This window comes from Puma concolor, chromosome D3 (assembly GCF_028749965.1).
Source record: "Puma concolor isolate L17-30 chromosome D3, mPumCon1.1.hap2, whole genome shotgun sequence".
Taxonomy (NCBI): Eukaryota; Metazoa; Chordata; class Mammalia; order Carnivora; family Felidae; genus Puma; species Puma concolor.
In genome coordinates this window covers 90264261-90283398 of record NC_141678.1, presented here as the reverse complement: position 1 = coordinate 90283398, position 19138 = coordinate 90264261, and the positions used below count along the sequence as shown (strand labels likewise).

Genomic DNA, 19138 nt, shown 5'->3' with positions numbered 1-19138 from the left:
AAATGCCCCCAAATCCGTCCCAGTGGAGAATCACTGTCATAAAATGTATTCTGGATAACTTTAAGGGTAAATTTCTTGGGAGATCATAAGAAGGTGAAGAGTATTAAACTTTAAACCACTTACATTTCATTCTGGTGAGGCAGGAAAGAGGACATTGCACAAAATTTTCTAACTTGTAAGAGACGTGCACAAGCTGTTGGGTGGGTAAGTTAGCCGGCGGCCAATTCCATGATTTCTCTGCTTTCAGTACGCTCTCTCGAAGTAGCCTGAGAATGTCTGTTTATCACTATTACTGGATAACTAACACAGTGAGATAAGTAAAAGTTACTTACAGTGCAGTAAATGAAAACGAGTATATGGTGGTTCTGGTTTCTTTTCTCAATTGACACCTGGTAAAATGCTCCCCATTGTAGCCTGTGACCTGAGTTTGGAGCCCCGCTGCTCTCTGGTAGTTATGCTCTTGCTTTTGACCAGTAAGTTCAGTATCTTCTGGACTCTTAGAGGTCCATCTCTCTCAGAAGACTACAACCTGAGAAGAAGAGACATCATTTTGTTTCCAGAAGCTTCCGTTGGCAGAAACAGGAATAGCACAGCAAAAAGCTGGGGTCACTTGAGTCTAGTTCAGCAAGGAGTAGACCCCGGGGGGGCCTTGGGCTCTGTAACAGGGCCTGAAGTCCACAGTGGCAGGCTGGAAAGGACGAGATGGGCCCACAGAGCGGGGTCTGGATCAAGGTAGCCAAGGAAGGTGGCTCACAGTTTGAAGTTGGACACAGTGGCAGGATGGTGGGCCTCTCTGGGGTGATACCCCATTCTGGGATCCCTGCCTGTTGCTTCCTGCGTCTTTTTTTTTTTTTAATTTTTTTTTTTTAATGTTTATTTATTTCTGAGACAGAGAGAGACAGCATGAGTGAGGGAGGGGCAGAGAGAGAGGGAGACACAGAATCAGAAGCAAGCTCCAGGCTCTGAGCTGCCAGCACAGAGCCCGACGTGGGGCTCGAACTCACAAACCTTGAGATCATGACCTGAGCCGAAGTCAGTCTCTCAACCGACTGAGCCACCCAGGCGCCCCAGCTTCCTGCATCTTGAACACAATTCCTCTCATTCAGAGAGCTTCCGCAGGACACTTTGCCAGGTGTAATTCTTCCTAGATCCCTCCTGTTTCCATCATTTTATTAGGCCAGTGCTGTTGATCTCCTACCTTCTTTTTTTTTTTTTTTTAATTTTTTTTTTAACGTTTATTTATTACTAAGAGACAGAGAAACAGAGCATGAGCATGGGAGGGGCGGAGAGAGGGAGAGTCACAGAATCTGAAGCAGGCTCCAGGCTCTGAGCTGTCAGCACAGAGCCCGACGTGGGGCTCGAACCCACGAGCTGTGGGATCATGACCTGAGCCAAAGTCGGACACCCAACTGACTGAGCCACCCAGGCGCCCCTCTCCTACCTTCTTTTGACATAGAAAGGAGACCAGGATATCTGTCTCTTCCTTCCTTGCCCTGCCCCCTTTCTTCCATCATTTAAAAAGTTCCAGGATTTCAGGAAGCCTTTGTTTGCTAATTAAAGAATGTTCTGCTTTCCCTAATTTACGTATTAAGTATGAAAGGTATTTCACTATTTTGGAAGGGGAGGGGGCTTCCTACCTCTAAAGGGAACTTTCCATCATTATGGGTGAGATCTCCCTGTACTATGAATTTACACATCCATGTGGATAGCAAGACTTTTCATGACTATTTTCTCCTTTCAGAATATCCTACGTTTATATGCATAGCTCCATTCATGTTGAGAAAATGTGTAGTGTGATGGGTGGAAGGGGGTACTGCTCTACTATCCACCCCCTGCCTCAGATGCCTTATTTTAAGGTGAAATGGGAGAATGATGATAGTGTCTACTTCACAGGGTTATTGTAGGAATTAAACAGCAATTCTGGTTAAACACAAAACACAGTAGCTGACGTATGGGCCATGCCCGGGTAAACGCAGACTCCTGTACTAGTTTGGGGCAGGGTAGGCTGGTGGCTTTTCTTCTGTAGTATCCAGTGTCGCTGAGTGTCAATAGGAGATTTTAGGTAAAGGTGTAAATCTGGCAGGTGATGTTGAAATGAGAGAGGATTATCCAAATTCTAGCCTTCCAGTCTCGAGGGCACAGGTGAAGTTTCTAAGTTGTGTAACAAGCTTTATCTCTTGAAATAATGGCCTTAAAAAACTGGTTTGTTGTTCAAGAGGAGGGTAGACACCTGAGAGGGAAGACGGGCTCATTATTAATGGCAAGTTAAACAGCAGAGGTGTTTGGTTACTGTCTGATGCTGACCTACAGAATTATGAGCTTTGTTGCCTCCATTTGAACTAAGTTTTTTTTTGTTTGTTTCTCAGCCCTGAGTTCTAGTTTTTGAATTTATATTTGTGAAGTTGGGTTTTGTCATCTGATTACATCAGTCGCAGGACTAAAGATTATAGAACTTTGAGGGGCAGTGATTTGCAATGAAAACGTAGGCATTTGGTGCCAGGCAAAGAAAATGGTTTGCTTTTCCCTTTCTGTGATTTGGGCAGCAGTATGCGTTCCTTTTTTGAAGGAGCTGTGGGAGGCAAGAAGAAAGTATCTGATAATCGATGAAGTTCTGTTAACTTGCTTTTGGTTCCAGTCAATAGATGTTTAATTTGTGAAATCCATCTCTTCCTGAAAAATGTGGTAGAGAATAATGTCTTTGTGTCACGTTGTCCCCTTTTTGACGGGATCAAAATGGAGACTTGTTTCTGCAGACCATTTTCTGGTCATCCTGGATGCTGATGCTCTGTGTCTGTGCCACGGATGTTCCTTAACAGCATTCTGCTTCACAGAGCTGTCGGCTCATTTTTGCTCAGAGACTTGTGTTTTGTTGTAGGGATTTACTTTTTGTTATTTTCTTTGAACATGGCTACCTACTTTGCAGAAATCAGTGGTTCTGAGCCTGGGGGACCTCAGTTCTCCTGGACCCAGGAAGAGAGTGTAAGTGCTTGAAATTCTGAGAAACACAGAAGATATACCCTTGATATGGGGTGATATATATTGAGGGCTAAAATCCTAAGTACCTTTCCTTTTTTCAAGGGACTTTGATAATATTCTAACTTTGGTACTGTGGTTGCAAATACGTCTTGGATGAATATAAAATGAGAATGTTATTATTTCACATACATAGTTTGGTAAATAAAACTTAGAAAATATGAAGTCTTTAGGAGGAAAACGTAAGGGGATCCTTAGGGGTGAAGGTGGCTCTGGCGTCTTGGGGAAACAGGTGGAGAGCCACATCTCACAAGACTACTTGGAGAATGTGAGTCTGGGCGCAGAGCCTCTTATATTTCTACATTTGTTGTTTTCTATTTTTTTGTGATAACTTTTTGCTGCTTTTGAGAAGAGGTTTCAAGAGTGCCCGTGAGTTACTTTATTTTGGAACAGTCAGAACAACAACAGAACAACACTTGTTAATTCTTGTTTTTTATTTATCTTTAAGGTGGATGGAAATTCCAAAGGAAGGGAGACTAGATTATGCAGGCCAGTTTGGCTAAATCAAGGGGCAAATCACGCTCCTTTCTACTTAGTGCAGCTGTCTGGTATTCCAAAAGTCCTCCCAAACCATAGAAGACCACCGGTGAAGACCTTTTAATATAATGGGGTCTGAACAACCCAGGTCCCACTAGACATCCATAGGAAGTGTTGGATGGGGGTTAAGAAAACTAGACCTGATTTGGGATGAGTCAGGTAAATTCCCTACATCATTTCTTTATTCTTAAATGGGGAACATTCTGTCTTCTGCATCAGGTTTGTGAACATTAGAGTATGTGCGAAAACACTTGGAAAAGTAAGTATTTTGACTAGGATAAAGTTTTCTTATAAGTTAAGCATTATAATTATTTTTTGTTGTGTGGAAGGTCCAATATTTCTGGAGTAGGCACATATATCAAAGTATAATGTGAAAAGCAAAAATGGGCCAAAGTACAAATAATGCACTTGAACTATAATTCTTTTAGAAATATGTGCTAGGCCTGATGGGATATCATCTCTTTTCTGGAGCTGTTAAAAGTATGACTTTATTGCTTTTGGGGGAAAAGAACACATGATTACTAAAGGAATTGGACAGTGTGGAAAAGAGCAAGGGAAAAATCAAAACTGCCCAGAGTCCCAGTCCCCGAGGTGACCCCTGTGAACGTCTTGGTGAACGTTGTCCCCGCGAGCTGTGTGCACACCCACCCTTGTACGTGGATTTGTTTCACACGAATGATAGAATACTCTGTAGGCTGTTTTGTAATCTGTCCCCGTCCCCCTGTGTGTGGAGGGCACCATTCTACTTCAGCAAATCCTACTTTCTGGTTGTTTCTGTCGTACCGAAATGTGTCCTAGAACACACGTAAGCAATCCTCTCTCCTCGTACATCTTGTTGTCCACGTAAGTGTTTATAAGTGGGATTGCTGGGTGAAGAGTTGCACGCTTTCCACGTCTGGTTGCATCTTCCCGAGGTGCCTGTGGTGATCACCCTCGTGGCCACAACCAGGGCTTACACACCCGGGAGACTTTGCTCCTTCCCCGGGAAGATTCCCCTCCTCCTTTCCTGTATGATTTGGGTGTGTATTTTTCTCAGAAGGGGTCATGTCTGGAAATGCTTTTTTCCCCTTTCGCGTATACATTTTCTTAGAAATGCAGCTGTTCCAAGTAACACCTCGTTTCTCCTGGTGTTTCCAGCACTAGTGCATGTTGAAGCCCTGAGGAAAGTGGCCGGAGGTAGCAGCGGGCTAAAGGAGGATTTCAGTAGCAGTGGCTCACCGCCCTTCTCTGTGTCTTTATGAAGTGCGCTGCTTTTCCGATACCTTTGATTTAAAATTTTTTTTTTTTTTACATTCATTCATCTTTGAGGGACAGAGACAGAGCACAAGCAGAAGAGGGGTAGAGAGAGGGAGACACAGAATCCGAAGCAGCCTCCAGGCTCCGAGCTGTTGGCACAGAGCCCGACGTGGGGCTCGAACTCACAAACCGCGAGATCATGACCTGAGCCGAAGTCGGACGCTCAAGCGACTGAGCCACCCAGGTGCCCCATTCCCTGTTACCTTTGAACTTGGCGTGTGTATTTCTTAACTGGCTGCTTGTGTCTTTTACTAAGCCCTGTGTGGGGACCAGGAGAGTGAGTTCAGGATGTGGGACTCTGCTCCCTCAGGGTGAGTAGAATTCGGTCTCAGCCTGTTGGTAAGCGACCTCTGGTTAGTGGCAGCTGACATCTCATGGGTGACAGCAAGAAGTCACTTTCTGGCATGCCCAGAGCTGTGTCCAGGATGGCGCTGAGCTGGCCCTGCTGATGGGGAGGGGCGGGATGCCCAGTGCGTGCCGGGGGAGGAGGAGGAGGAGGAGGGCGGTATTAATGGCTTTGGGCTCCGTCCGGGGTCTTCTGTACTGACTTTGTAGGGGTGGCCACCTGTTGCACTGTGACAGTAAAGGCCGAGGGAGTGTTCTTTTCGCGGTGCCTGCTGTTGCTTATCATGAACAGGCTGTTCACGGAGTCTTGCACAGCTCTGCCGAAAATTGGACACAAAATATACCCAGCGCGCTTTCCTCTCTTTCCTTCTTCAGAAAGTGTTTCCTAAATGTCTTTCCTACTCCCTCCCCTGGTAGAAATCCCAGTGGGCTAAGGTAAAAGGGACAGCCGTGGACACTTACTGAACGTTGATTAGCATGGAGCATGTGCTGGAGAGTCTCCTGAATGCTTTTTGTGCACAGAGCCCTCCTTTGCATTTGCACTTACAGTGCTCAAGATGATCCTCCCGGGTTGGTGGTGGTATTCTCCTTCTTAATTTTTTTAATGTTTATTTATTTTTGAGAAAGAGATAGAGTGCAAGCGAGGGAGTGGCAGAAAGAGACGGAGCCACAGAATCCGAAGCAGGCTCCAAGCTCTGAGTTGTCAGCACAGAGCCTGACGCGGGGCTCGAACTAATGAACTGCGAGATCATGACCTGAGCCGAGGTCAGACGCTCGACCCACTGAGCCACCCAGGCACCCCTCTCCTTTTAAAGATTAGAGAAATGTGGCTGGCGGAGTCAGTGTCTTGGTCCAGTCACAAGGCCAGTGAGGACAAAGCCAGGATTTAAGTCCAGGTTGCAGGACTTCCCAGCCCACGTTCTTCAGCTAACTCCCTGACCAGGGCGTGGGGCCTAAGGTAACTGGGAGAGCTTTAGAAGACTAGAGGCATCCATTTGGGACCCAGTTGCTGTATTTGCTTTGAGATTTCCACCCGGTGTCTGGAGAGCTGTGGGAACCAGGGAGAAAGTAGAGGGTAGTTGGGAATGGAAATATTGAACAAAAAAGGAAAACTCTTGGAAGGTCAAAGGGCAAAAATGTGCCTTTCTTTCCGTCTTTTGGCATTTTACTGTGTTGCCTTCCAGAAGGTGAAGGAAACAGGCAGCCGGTCCGGTTTCTTGCAGGAGGTGACTCTGTTCCTAACACAGATGACATCTGGATGGTCTTACAAATCCATGTACCCCCCCCCCCCCCCCCCCCCCCCCCCCCCCGGCCTTGTGTTTAAGGAAGAGACTGCTGTTTACATTATGTTAGGAATGTGAAGAGGTTAAAGGTCGTTTTGGAAAGGCCTCTTAAGTAAGTGCCCTGGGAGGGGTTGTTCTGAATGGAAATCTGATGAAGTTACTACTCTGATAAAATCCCTGCATGGGTTCAGCTAATCCCCCCTTGCCCCTTCCGACCCCCTGGCTGATCGTGGGTCCTTGTCCTTGGAGCTGTAGGTGACACCCTGCCTTGCCTTGTCTGCCTGCATCACCCTTCCACTTAGTGTCTCAGCCACAGGAGGCCCCCGCCCTGGGAAGGTCTCCCTCTTTCTTGCCGCTTCCTTCGGTCTTAGGCCTTTACGGTTGCAGCTGCCACGCGGCTGCAGAATTGGCCGGAGTGTCAGAGCACATCCTCATGTAGCCCCCGGGATTTTACTGCTTTCACCAAATTGGTGGTTGCTTTGAGTTTTCCGTTTGAGGAACGTATGTTGTTATATTAGAGGATGTCATTTCTACAAGAAAATCAAAAGCTTCGTGTTGTGTAAATAGATTGCCGTTTCTGTGTTGAATTCTTTTCAATGGCTTTCTGTGGCCTTTACAATAAAATTGCATCTCTGTGTCCTGGTTTAATAAGGTCTGCATGATCTGGCCCCCACCTCAGCTGGTAACACTATCCCCCTGCCCTCCACCCCTCGCTCAGGCTCTCTCTGTGTCTCAGAAAAGTCAGGCTTGTTTCTGCTATAAACTTGTGTACGGCTTCCCCTCTGCGTGCTGTGTATTCCCTTGATCACTACCCTCTTGAGATCGCAGCTCAGTATCTTTTCCCAGGATGGGGAATCTTCTGTCCTCTCACCTGGCTGTGCTTCTCTGTGAATACTTCAGTCGGTATCTGCTGTTTTTCTTGTTTGCTTGTTTGCAGCCCTTCCCAGCAGACAGCAGGGCCCCTGTCCATCGCATCCTGGCACATAGTAAGTGCTCAGTAAATATTCCTTAAGCGGGTGGAGGAAGAGAGCCTGATGGAGGAACACAGACCCATTCTCTCTACTATCTTCTTTTTTCTTTTTTCTCTTTCCATACAAATGGTACATACTAGTTTTATTATGCTGTGGACCTTTCTTGGTCCACAGATGTTTGCCTGTAATTCTGTCCCGGAAGCTTAACATTTAGGAACTGGTGAGTTTTTATTAAGACCTTTCAGATTATGACATAGCCTCAGAGCGTGGAGTGTAAGAATGGCCCTGAGCACCACGCCTGGGAAGTAAGGAGAAGAAAGCGGAGAGTCAAAGCCGGTGGTTCGCGGCATGGTCCTGCCCAGAGCTAATGACCCCACTTCCCTCTTCAGCTGCCTGCTGCTCTTTCTTCTTCCTTAACAAGCCCTCTCCTCACCCCCCGGCCCACTGGGTGGTTCTCCTGGGCCGTCATGCATGCTGATACTGCTGCTGTCCTAAAACACATTCCCACAGCCTGTCTTGACTCTGCTCCCCTCCTGGCCCTGCTTGTTTTCGCTCCCTTGCTTAGTAGAACCTTCTGAAAGGGTTGTTAGGCCTGCTCTCCCCAGTTCGTCTTCGCTCTTCTCTTTTAAACAGTTTTCCAGAACTGTTCTTGCTAAGGGCTCCAGTGATGTCCGTTTGCAACTCTCCTCTGCTCGATTCACCTGCACCCCGTGACCAGATGTCCCCCTCTCTTGGAGACGCTTTTTGCACGTGGCTCCGGTGCCCCTTGTCTCCTGGTTTTCCTCCCACCTGCCTCGCCCCGCTCTCTGTGTCCCCTCTGACCTCAGGGTGGGAGTGCCCGCAGGCCCAGTGTTGAACTGAGCCTCCTCATTCAGTGTCCTGACATGAAACGTGCTGGCAGCTTGTGAATTTTTACCTCCAGGGCAAAAAGACCTCTCACCTAGACGTGGGGATTCTCCTACTCCCGGCCTGCTTCACATCTCCACTTAGATGCCCACTAGGCTCCTGACACCTGACGTAAAGAAAACTGAGCTGACCTTCCCTCCTAAAACTGGCTCCGTTGTCACTCTTAGCCACTTCGTTCCATGACCATTCTGTCCATTGGCTCAAGTCAAGAGCCTGGAGGTCACGTCTGACCCTTCTCTCATGTCACACCCTGCGTGAGTCCAGCAGGACATTCTGTGGGCTCCACTTTTATGATGTAGTTCGGTTTTGACCGATTTTTCCCACCTCTTCTGCTATCTCCCTGGTCTGTCTCCACTGCCCCTTGCCTGGTGTCCCTTGCTGGGACAACTTACTCTCACGATAGTAGAGTGACCGTTTATTAATTAATTTGATTATGTTTTTATTATTTTGAGAGAGAGAGAGAGAAAAACAGTGTGTGAGTGGGGGAGGGGCAGAGAGAGAGGGAGACACAGAATCCGAAGCAGGCTCCAGGCTCCAAGCTGTCAGCACAGAGCCCGACACGGGGCTCAAACTTGTGAACCGAGAGATGATGACCTGAGCCCAAGTTGGGTGCTCAACTGACCGAGCCACCCAGGTGCTGCTAAAGTGACCTTTTAAAATGTTAAGTCAGAGCACGTCACTTTCCTGTGTAAACCCTTCCATGGCTAATAACACCACCCTATTTAAGACTGAAGTTATGGCTACAGCCATCAAGGTGCGGTCCTGGCAAAGAGATATACGTAAGTAGATCGGTGGAACAGAGTAGAGAACCCAGAGAGGGACCCATGCACATACTTTCAAGTGAGGTTTGACAAAGATTCAAAAGCAATTTGATGGGGGAAGGACAGCCTTTTCAAGAAATGGTTTTGGAACAATTGGACATCAGTAGTTGAAAAATAAATCCTGCCTTAAATCTCACACTTGATTAAAAAAAAAATAACCCAAATATAGATCATAGATCTAAATGTAAAGTGTAAAAGATTTTGAAGAGACTTAGGCACGGTTCTTAGACATGACGGTGCAAGTGTGGTCCAAACAGGAACAAATGGATAAATGGGACTTGATGAAAATGAAGAGTATTTGTTCTTTAAAAGACCTTGTTAAGTGAATGAAATGACAAGCCACTGACTGGCAGAAAATTTTTTCTAATTTCATATCTGACAAGGGACTTAGATCCAGAATGTATAAAGAATTCTCTAAATTCAACAATAAGGAAGCAATCCAAGGCAAAAGACTTGAATAGACGTTTCTTCCAAAAAGACAGATAGAGCTTTGCGCAGTGGCAGTATCGTAGCCAATGAGGTTTATCCGAGGCGCGATTATTGCTAATTGAAAACTTTTCCCAAAAAGACAGATAGATGGATAGCAAATAAACACACGAAAAGTCGTCCATCGTCATTAGCCCCTAGGAAAATGCGAGTTAAAACCACGGTGAGATACCACCAGAAGCCTGTTAGAAGGGCTGCGATAAAAAAAATACTGGTGACCCAAATGCCGGCGAGGATGGGGCAGTATTGACTCCAGTGGGAATTGCTTCTGCGAATGCACACTGGCACACTCTGGAGCTCAACTTGTTTTCAAGAAGTTGAACGTAGGGGCGCCTGGGTGGCTCAGTCGGTTAAGTGCCGATTCTTGGTTTCGGCTCAGGTCGCGATCTCACGGTTTGTGAGTTTGAGCCCCATGTGGGGCTTTGTGCTGACGGTGCAGAGCCTGCTTGGGATTCTCTCTCTCCCTCTCTCTCTGCCCTTCCCCCGCTCGCTCTCTCTGTCTCTCAATAATAAAATAATAAAAAACAAATAGTTAAACGTACACTTATCATGTGACCCAGAGATCACACTCCTAGGCATTTGTCCTAAAGAGATGAAAACTGTGTCCGCATGAAAGCCTGTGTACAAGTCTCAGCAACTAGAACAATGCTGGTGTGTAGGAGGACTCGGCGTTCATGAGGTGAATAATTCGTAGTTCACAACGGTCAACTATTGGAAAATTGATACAAAATGGCTATTGACTAGTAGCTTTGTGTGAAATAGCGCCCAACTGGAAGCAACTGCAGTGTTCTTTGGTGAGCTAGTGGCTAGGCTCCACTATGGAGTAGAACATGACTCCGCACTGGAGAGGGAACAGAGCAACCTGAGCAGGTCTCAAGGGCAGTGCGCTAAGTGGAAAAAGACCGTCTCAGAAGATTGCCTACGGGGCAGTTCCATTTACGGGACCTTCTCAAAATGACCTGATTACAGAGCGAGGAACCGATAAGTTATGGGGGTGACCAGACGGGCAGGGGGGACCCTTTGTGATGATAGAGCCATTCTGCCTTACGTGAAGGGACACGTGGCCCAGGGCTGCAGGCCGGATGCCGGCGCACCGTGGGACCACACGAGTGCCCGCAGCAGCTCCCTGGGAGTCGGTCTGGTGGACCGTGTTCTGCCAGGAAGCCTAGGTTTTGACAGTGCTCTGTAGGCCTGTAAGGTGTCATCGCTGGGGAAGTCCGGGGAATGGGTTTGTGGCACCTCTCTGCTGTTTTCACAGCTGCTTGTGGACGAGTATTTCGATACAGTTAGAAAATACCTTCGGTGGCTCGCAGTCTCTTTCGTGGGTGAAGGCAGAGTCTGCTTGATGGCTACAAGGTCCCACGTCACTCGGTGCCAAGTTCTGTCTCTGCTCTTTCGTGCTGCTGTCTTCTTCCCGTCCTGTCCCACACCGGGTGTACTGATGCCCCTGTTCTTCCGTGGACATGCCGCGACCCCTCTCACCTTAAGTACCTTGTGCTGGAATTTACTCCCACAAATACCTGCGCGGCTCACCTGTTTGCCTTCTCAATAAGGCTTGTCTTGACCTGCCCCCCATTTAAAAGTGGAAGTCCGCCTCCACCCCCTGCCCCCCCAACCCCATCGTGCTGCGTCACCTTCTGACAAGCTGTATAATTTCCTCACTGTGCGTCTCGCTTATCTGCCTCCCTCTGTTAGGATGTGGGCTCCACGAGTCCAGTAGCACACGTTTTTCCATCATGTATTTTTCTGCCTTATTCTCTGATGTTTCCCAGCAATCAGAACAATGCTGACAACAATAGAAAAGACTCAACAAGTATTTATTGGATGAATAATTAAAAGTTTGTAAGTGTAAAATATTAGAAAATACAGCAGAGTGGCTATGGGGCTGGCTTGGATACTGTCCTGGCAGCTTGCTTTATTTCTGTCTTGCCCTCAGATACCGCTTTGAGCCAAATTCATTCTTAACACTAGCTATGAAAGGAAAACTAGGCCAAGGATTTGAGGGAGAAAATGAGAAAACACAGAACTAACTGGTGCCTCCATCAGCTCTCCTCTCCTCCCCCCCATTCTCGATGCAGGCTGTCCTGTCATCTCATCATTGGGCTCTTCTAACCCGAGGTGGATCACAGACCGTAGACTGAGTAACGGCCTCTTAGATCACAGCCCGCCTGCCCCTGGGCCCTCAAGTTTGGTGACTGCTTATTCTCATGAGGGCCATATGGGGCGCGAGGTTCATACTGTGCTTATTCTCATGAGGGCCATATGGGAGCTGTTCCAACTCCTCTCCTGGCCTCAGTGTCCCCTGCTCTTTTCCCTTGCTCCATGTCCTGTCCCTTCCCTCTACCCCGAGGTCCTCACCTCAGAATCAGGGACTTAGGATCCTTTCAGAGATCCAAGGATTAGCTCCGTCTGTAGTTAACATACTTGCTTTATTCTACTGCTGAGAGTTTAGTGACGGTAGAATGAAAAGTATTGGCCACAGGGCATTCTCTTTCTTCAAGGAGAGGAAGTTTTCCCAGCATTCTGTGGGATAATCGCAGGCTCACAGCTGCACCACCTATCTGTCCTCATCTTCATGACCTTTAGAATGCTTTCATGTAGGCAATGTTCATTGTCCTTGCAACATGTGGCTTCTGTTAACTCTTGTCATTTGGTTGTATGGCTTCGGACAGTGAGGCTTAGCACATCTGTGATTTAATCCGCAGAAATCTCTTGAAGGTGAAGGGCTGGGTAGAAAGAGCTGGGGGTCTTCTGGGTTTGTAAACTGGCCTTCAGCAGTTTACGGGGGCCGGGTACCATGCTAGGTTCTGGACAAGCTTCTCTGTGTCCACCTGTTACATGCCGGGCGTTCTTCTCCTTGTATTGTTTGCTCTCCTGGGAAGGTATGTGTGATGTGGAAATGGAAGCTCAGAAGGATCTGGCACCTTCCTGGGTCACGTCACTAAGATGTGGCAAAGCTGGACCTTGTGCGGGTGACAATACTGCCCAGACACAGAAACTGTGAAAGCTGGGGTACAAATCACAACTTCTAGAATACTGACCATGACATGGGGACCTGAGGAGTGTAAGAAGGTGGATGTTGGAGCCCACGGAGGTGGTCAGGGAGGTGTCACGAAGGTTAAGGGGCTTGCAGGGACTGAAGAGGGGTCTCATTTTGCATTTTGATAAGTGATATGGGAAGGGATTATTTATAAAGTCGATGGGAGGTGATATGTGCTTAATTCTTCTAATTGCCTCCCCCAATCCAATAACAAAAACAAGTGAAAAAACTATCAAACGGGGCATCTTTGTACAGGTGAAATCAGGTTATTTTAGTGCCTGCAGTCCCTCCAGGATGCCCTTGTGTTTCCTTTGCATAGAGCGTCCCTCCATGGGGCCCCTGCGGAACAGCTCCTGAACCTTCTTCGCAGGCCTCCTTCCCGCATCCCTCCTTACCTAGCACCCTTGTTGGCCTCCAGCTCCTGGGAGGGGATCCCACCACCTGCTGTGCCGTTAGCAACGGTAGCAGGTGCTTACTGTGCTTAGCTACTATTTGTTGACATGTCTGTTTGCTCACTTAGACTGTAGCTCCCTGAGGATGGGGGCCATCGTTTACCCATCTTGGAAGCGACAGAACTTGGCATGACACTTGGCAGATGTTTGAGTGAGTAGGATGGGTCTCAGGTTAGTGGGAGAACACAGGGATAGGCCTGGTTTTAAGTTCCATCCCATGATCTTCGAGGGAAACAAGGAGAAATAATTCAGATGATGCTGTAAGCCTCTGGTCCCTGGGCTTTGAGGATTCAGTGAGAGCCCCTAGGCGGTGCAGAAAAACTGTCCAGAAGTTATAGAAAACATATGGTTGGGCTCTTTTTTCTAAATCTTGTATAAATTGTTTATGTTCCAAACTCCTTTGAATTGTTTTCATTTTTGACTTAACTATTAAGAGCTTTAAGATTATTAAAGATAATCTCTTTAAATAAATATTTTTGCCTAGTCATTGTTTATGGACAATATGTTTATTTGACCTTTTTTTTTTTTTTTTTTTTTTGGCAGTGTTAAGTGTTTGCATTGGAAGATCCTATTTGAAACTTTAGAACTGGTGGACTTTGGGGCCACATAACATTACATTTAAGTGGAAAGGGTTTTTTTGTTGATGGCCCTTGTTTTACTTGTTTAAGCAAGCTCTCAGAGGGAATGACTTTGACCTGACACGTTGTGGTTCGGTAGTGCAGATCCGTGTACCCTCCTGAGTTTTTTTTATAGGGGATAACCTCACACCGGGTAGAAACCCATGATAGAAGTGTGTTTGTGTCTGGTGAATCTTTCTTAGTTGGTAACCCAAGAAGTCGGAGCAGGTAACAGAATCTCTTGGGGTCTAGAAAAAGTGAGAGAGATTTTCCCCCAACTTCCCCAAACAGAAATTTATGGAGAAACTTTATTTTTAAGGGTATCTTACCTAAGGTCACTCTGATCAGAAACATAAAGACGGTCATTTAATTGGCATGTTCAAAAAAGAGCGGGGGAAGACTGAACTACAAGTCAGACACCAGCGTCCTGGTCCCGCCTCCTCCACGATCTGTCAGTGTAATGCTGGGCTTCCTTTCTCTGGGTTCTGGCGTCCTCATCTGTGAATCTCAAGATGTGGAATCTCTGAAGGTTCTTTCCGACTTGCACTTCTGAGATTTTAACCTTCAGTCTACTTTTTTGAGTCCAGATCTTCAGCTCAGTTTTATGCTTTTGATGCCAGGCTCACCGATAGGGTGGAGGATGGCAGGACTTTCAGGGAGCTGAGAGAGCTTTATTATGAACGCCGGAGCTGTAACGGATTGAGGGGAGCGGGAGGCTGGAAAGGCCCACGTCTGACGGCCCAAGATGAGATGACCTGGCTCAGCCCAATCCGTGAGGTGGAAGAAAGGGGCAGATTCCTCCTTCCCATTTTTTGTTTTGTTCAAGCCCTCCGTGGATGGATGATCCACCCCCTTTTTAGGAGGGCAGCCTACTCTAGTCCGCTGATATGAATGCTCATCTCATCCAGAAACACCCTCTCAGACACACCCAGAAATACCGTTTACTCCGGGCATCCCTTGACCGAGTCAGGCTGACACACAAAATGAGCCATCACACAGCCTTACACGTTTTGCTTTATTCAGAATGATCTCTTCACAAACCCAAGCCTGCCATGCACATTTCAGCCAGTAAGCGTTCATTGGGAATCATACTCTTGTTAAACTTATTCATCTTTATCCACCGTTTATCCAAATTCTAACTCTTGCCTAGATTATTTTTTAACAACCCCTGCTTTTCCAGACTTCTTTGTTCAGTCAACGGTTAATATTGTTAATCTCTTAATATTGCTCTAATTGTTTACCGTATGTGAAGATCATTGTCCTAACTTGGTTTTACGTTTCTAGACACTGGGAATAATGTTTATTCACATCTTTTATATGCTTTAGGACTTTAGTGCCTGGCACATAGTAGACAAAACGATGGATGTAGTGGTTAGAATTAATCTCAGATGAACTCCAGGGGCCCCTGGGTGACTCAGTCAGTTAAGCATCGGACTTCTGCTCGGGTCATGATCTCGCAGTCCATGAGTTCGAGCCCTGCATCGGGCTCTGTGCTGATGGCTCAGTGGCTGGAGCCTGCTTCAGATTCTGTGTCTCCCTCTCTCTCTGTCCCTCCCCCACTCACATCTGTCTCTCTCTCTCTATCTCTCAAAATAATAAACATTAAAAAAAGTTAAAAAAAAAAAGAACTCCAAATAACTGTGCTTAAATAAGAAATTTATTCATCTGTCATAAAGAAGCAAGCTTTGCAGTCCAGGCCTAGTGGGCTGGCTGTGTTCCATCAAGCCCTCAGCACTATACCTCTAGTGTATTTCTGGGCCGTCCGTAGGGGTCTGGTTCTCATCTGCCAGTTCAAAGGTAGCATTCCCATTCCAGACAGCAGGATGAAGAGAAAGGGCAAAGCGACACACTATTCTAAAGAGAAGACCTCTAGAAGGTGGTTCTGACACTTCCACTTCTACTCCATCAGCCAGAATTTAATCACATGGCATAACACAGCTGCAGGGGAGGCTGGGCGAAATCTCTATTCTGGGTGGCTGTCTCCCAGTGAAAAGTTTAAATGTTGTGGGGGGAAGAGAGGGACACAGTGAGCAGCTTTGGCCCCACGTGTGCTCGTGTAGCTGAGGACACCCCTGTGCTGGGCAGGTGTTGAGGCTTTCTTTGTTGAGATATACAAAAGGCATTTGATTTGCCTGCAGAAATTCACCACTGTAGACTTTGGAGCGGGATACATGAAACGGTTGGTATTTGAGGATGAACATTCTAGCAGTGGTACAGAAGATGGGTAAGAATGGGGAGGGGTTGGGGAGAGGAGGACCAGTTTGGTGGCTGGAGCCATGAACTTGATGAGAAGCCATCCCTGGTTTTATTTACAAGAATGCAAGGTTTTCCTGTCCTGTGAACAAGACCTAACTTTTGAGTACAAAATTTTACAGTTTCTTTTTCCAGACTGACTAACATGTGGGAATTCTAGGAGTTAAGGTCAAAGACTAAGCAAAAATGTTATTTTGTATCAAGCCTAAGACTGTCTCATTTATGAAATTGTTTTTATTAAGGAGGGGATAGCACTAGCAAAAATAATCCCAAAAATATAATTTGTACCCATCTTAATTTTCTGGGAGGAGAATCCAAGGAACTGTAAAAACGGCTGCAGAAACAAATAGTAGGCACGTAAAATGGACCTGGAGAGTATTTTCACCAGTAATTAGTTTAAGAATTAATAGTAGTCGCAGGCTGCATATTTGAATCTAGAATGATTTTGGTTTTATGTTTTCTTTCTCATTCACGTTATTGCCTTCCCAGGGGAGATGGATGGGGGGCATGAGTTAAATAGGTGGTGGGGATTAAGGAGGGCACTTGTGATGAGCACACTTGTGATGTTGTATGAAAATGTTGAATCACTGTACTGTGCTCCTGAAAATAATATTACACCGTATGTTAACTAAGTAAAATTTAAATAAAAACTAAAAAAAATTTGCAAATCACACTATGGCATAGTAAGGATATAACAGATCTTTGCACCTTAATGGAGTTTAAATAACAACAAAAGAAAAACTAATGACAGTAATCATTTGAAGAATATTAAGCTATTTCTAAAAGTGTTGCTATTGCATGTGATAAAAGTGGAAATTCAAATTTTAAAAAAGTACTCTTGAGAAAAAAAGTAGAAAAAGAATTCCTTAAAAAAAAGATTATTGCCTTCCCAATAAGAATTTATTACTTATTGAAAACATCTGCATCAGGAGAGGCACCTAAGTTTATCTTTTTTCTCTTGCCATTTTTTATAGGTCCTTTTCTTAGCATAGTATTACTATTATTATTATTTAGTGTATTGCTAAATAGGAAATAGAATTTTACTGCAATTTAAAAAATCCTCTAATTATGCATGTATTCCTTTGTTTAGCATTTCTCTTTGGCCTCATTCTAAAAAGGATTTGAGGCCTCACTCTCATTATGTCAATACTAGAATTCTTGGCCTCTTAACACAAATAATCTGAGACTTGGCCTTCATTGACTGCACTTATTCTGTACCTGACCACGGATATGTGTGTCCTGTTGGGCTCTGGGGAAGCACCTTGTAGTTTGCTCTGATACATTTTTTTTCCCCCTGTGTGTGGGGAAATTAGACTTATTCTCATTTGAACAAAGTTACACGTTGTATGTGGTATCTCTAGTGACTGAAGTGACTGAAGTCGTTACTGAAGTGTAGAAGATCCAGGGGTTAGGGGATGAGGTGCAAGAAAGAAGCTGTCCTAGGACCGGCCTTCACCCCTTGAACAGTCCTGCTGTGACATCAGTGGACCATGGGAGTCTTGCCATCGGGTTTGGGTCATGTTCTTTTTTGTAATGACCTGGGGTGGAGACCATTGAGCTGCTTAGTGTTAAATAGACCACATGTCTTCTCAGTGAGATTATTTAGACTTTGGTTATGAATGAAGTTTATCACATTTTCTGAAGGGAGGCTGTGAGTGTGGGGTTAGCCCTGATAACCTTGGTGTCCCTCCTGAGCAAAGCAGTCGAAAGAGTACTTGAGCTCCGCCCACCCTGAGTGTTTTTCAGATTAGAGCAAATTCTTACCAGTAGGAGATATTTGGAAAGAGGAGTGGGTGGGTGGGGTCATGGCTAGGTTGGCTCTGTAGGTGAAGAGTGACAAGTTGGTCATTGGTTTTAAGTATGTGGATCTACCCTTTCTTTCTTTCTTTTTTTTCTTCTTTCTGTTTATTTATTTTGAGAGAGAAAGAATCCCAAGCAGGTGTGGAACCTGATGCAAGGCTTGATCTCAAGAACCATGAGATCATGATCTGGGCCAAAATCAAGAGTCAGATGCTCGTCAGACTGAACCACCCAGGCACCCCCACCCCCTCTGTTTTTAAATAAACTCTAGTCACAACATGAGGCTCCAACACAAAAATCCCGAGATCAAGAGTCACATGCTGTATGGACTGAGCCAGCCAGGTGCCCCAAAGTATGTGGATTTTTCACAGCACATGACTCAACAGTGTTTATCTGATAGTACTACCATAAGATCATTACCTGAGCCAAAATCAAGAGTCGGATGCTCATTGGACTGAATCACCCAGGTGCCCCCGCCCCCTCTTTTTTAAAATAAACTCTACCCCCAACATGGGTCTCGAACACAAGAATCCCAAGATCAAGAGTTACATGCTCTGTGTACTGAGCCAGCCAGGTGCCCCAAAGTGTGTGGATTTTTCACTGCATGTGACTCAGCAGTGTTTACCTGATAATAATACTAGCATGGTACTATTCATTTAAGATGAAACGAAAATCTGAGTTTATTTCTATTTATTAGTATTGTCCAAAGGACTGTAAATACTCATTAACTTATTATTGATACTTGGTGCCCAGGGAAGAAATATTGATCAAGTTTGTAATATTTTCTCCCTTTTTGAGCTCTTAAATTTTTAAGAAAACAGGTAATATACCTATTAGATCACTGAGTACCATACAGGCTCAGCAAATGCCATTAATGAGGGAGGGGTGACCTCACCATCCCCATTCGGCACGTGGAAGGTTCTGTTGTTGCCTGTCCTCCCTCTGGAATGACCTACCCTTTCCTTGCATTTTGATACTTATTTAACACTGTTTTCTGCCTTATTCCTCTCATTTTTGTATATATTTGTGAGTCCCTTATAAATCCTCAAATTCACAAGTATAATTACAACTGTATTTCTCATGTTAAATAGAATGTGACTGAAAGGACCGAGACCCTTAGTGATTGTAAAAGGACTAAAGCCAATAAACTAGTAATTTGTGTGAAATTAACATAAATCAATAAAGTAGTCTGTGTGAGCCTAGTCTTTATCGCATTGTCATTATACAGACAAGAACTTCAGTATCCTTACCCTGTGGTGCCCTGGGGTTGGTAAAACAAGTCAGGCTTGATCCTACAA

The 19138-nt window shown here is 45.6% G+C and overlaps 1 protein-coding gene and 1 pseudogene across 1 annotated transcript in view; both read left to right on the top strand.

Moving 5' to 3' along the window:
- Nucleotides 1-19138, top strand: part of CYB5A (cytochrome b5 type A) — a 38063-nt gene that overhangs the window by 1892 nt on the left and 17033 nt on the right. The window lies entirely within an intron of this gene.
- Nucleotides 9679-9762, top strand: LOC112868461 (U4 spliceosomal RNA; annotated as a pseudogene).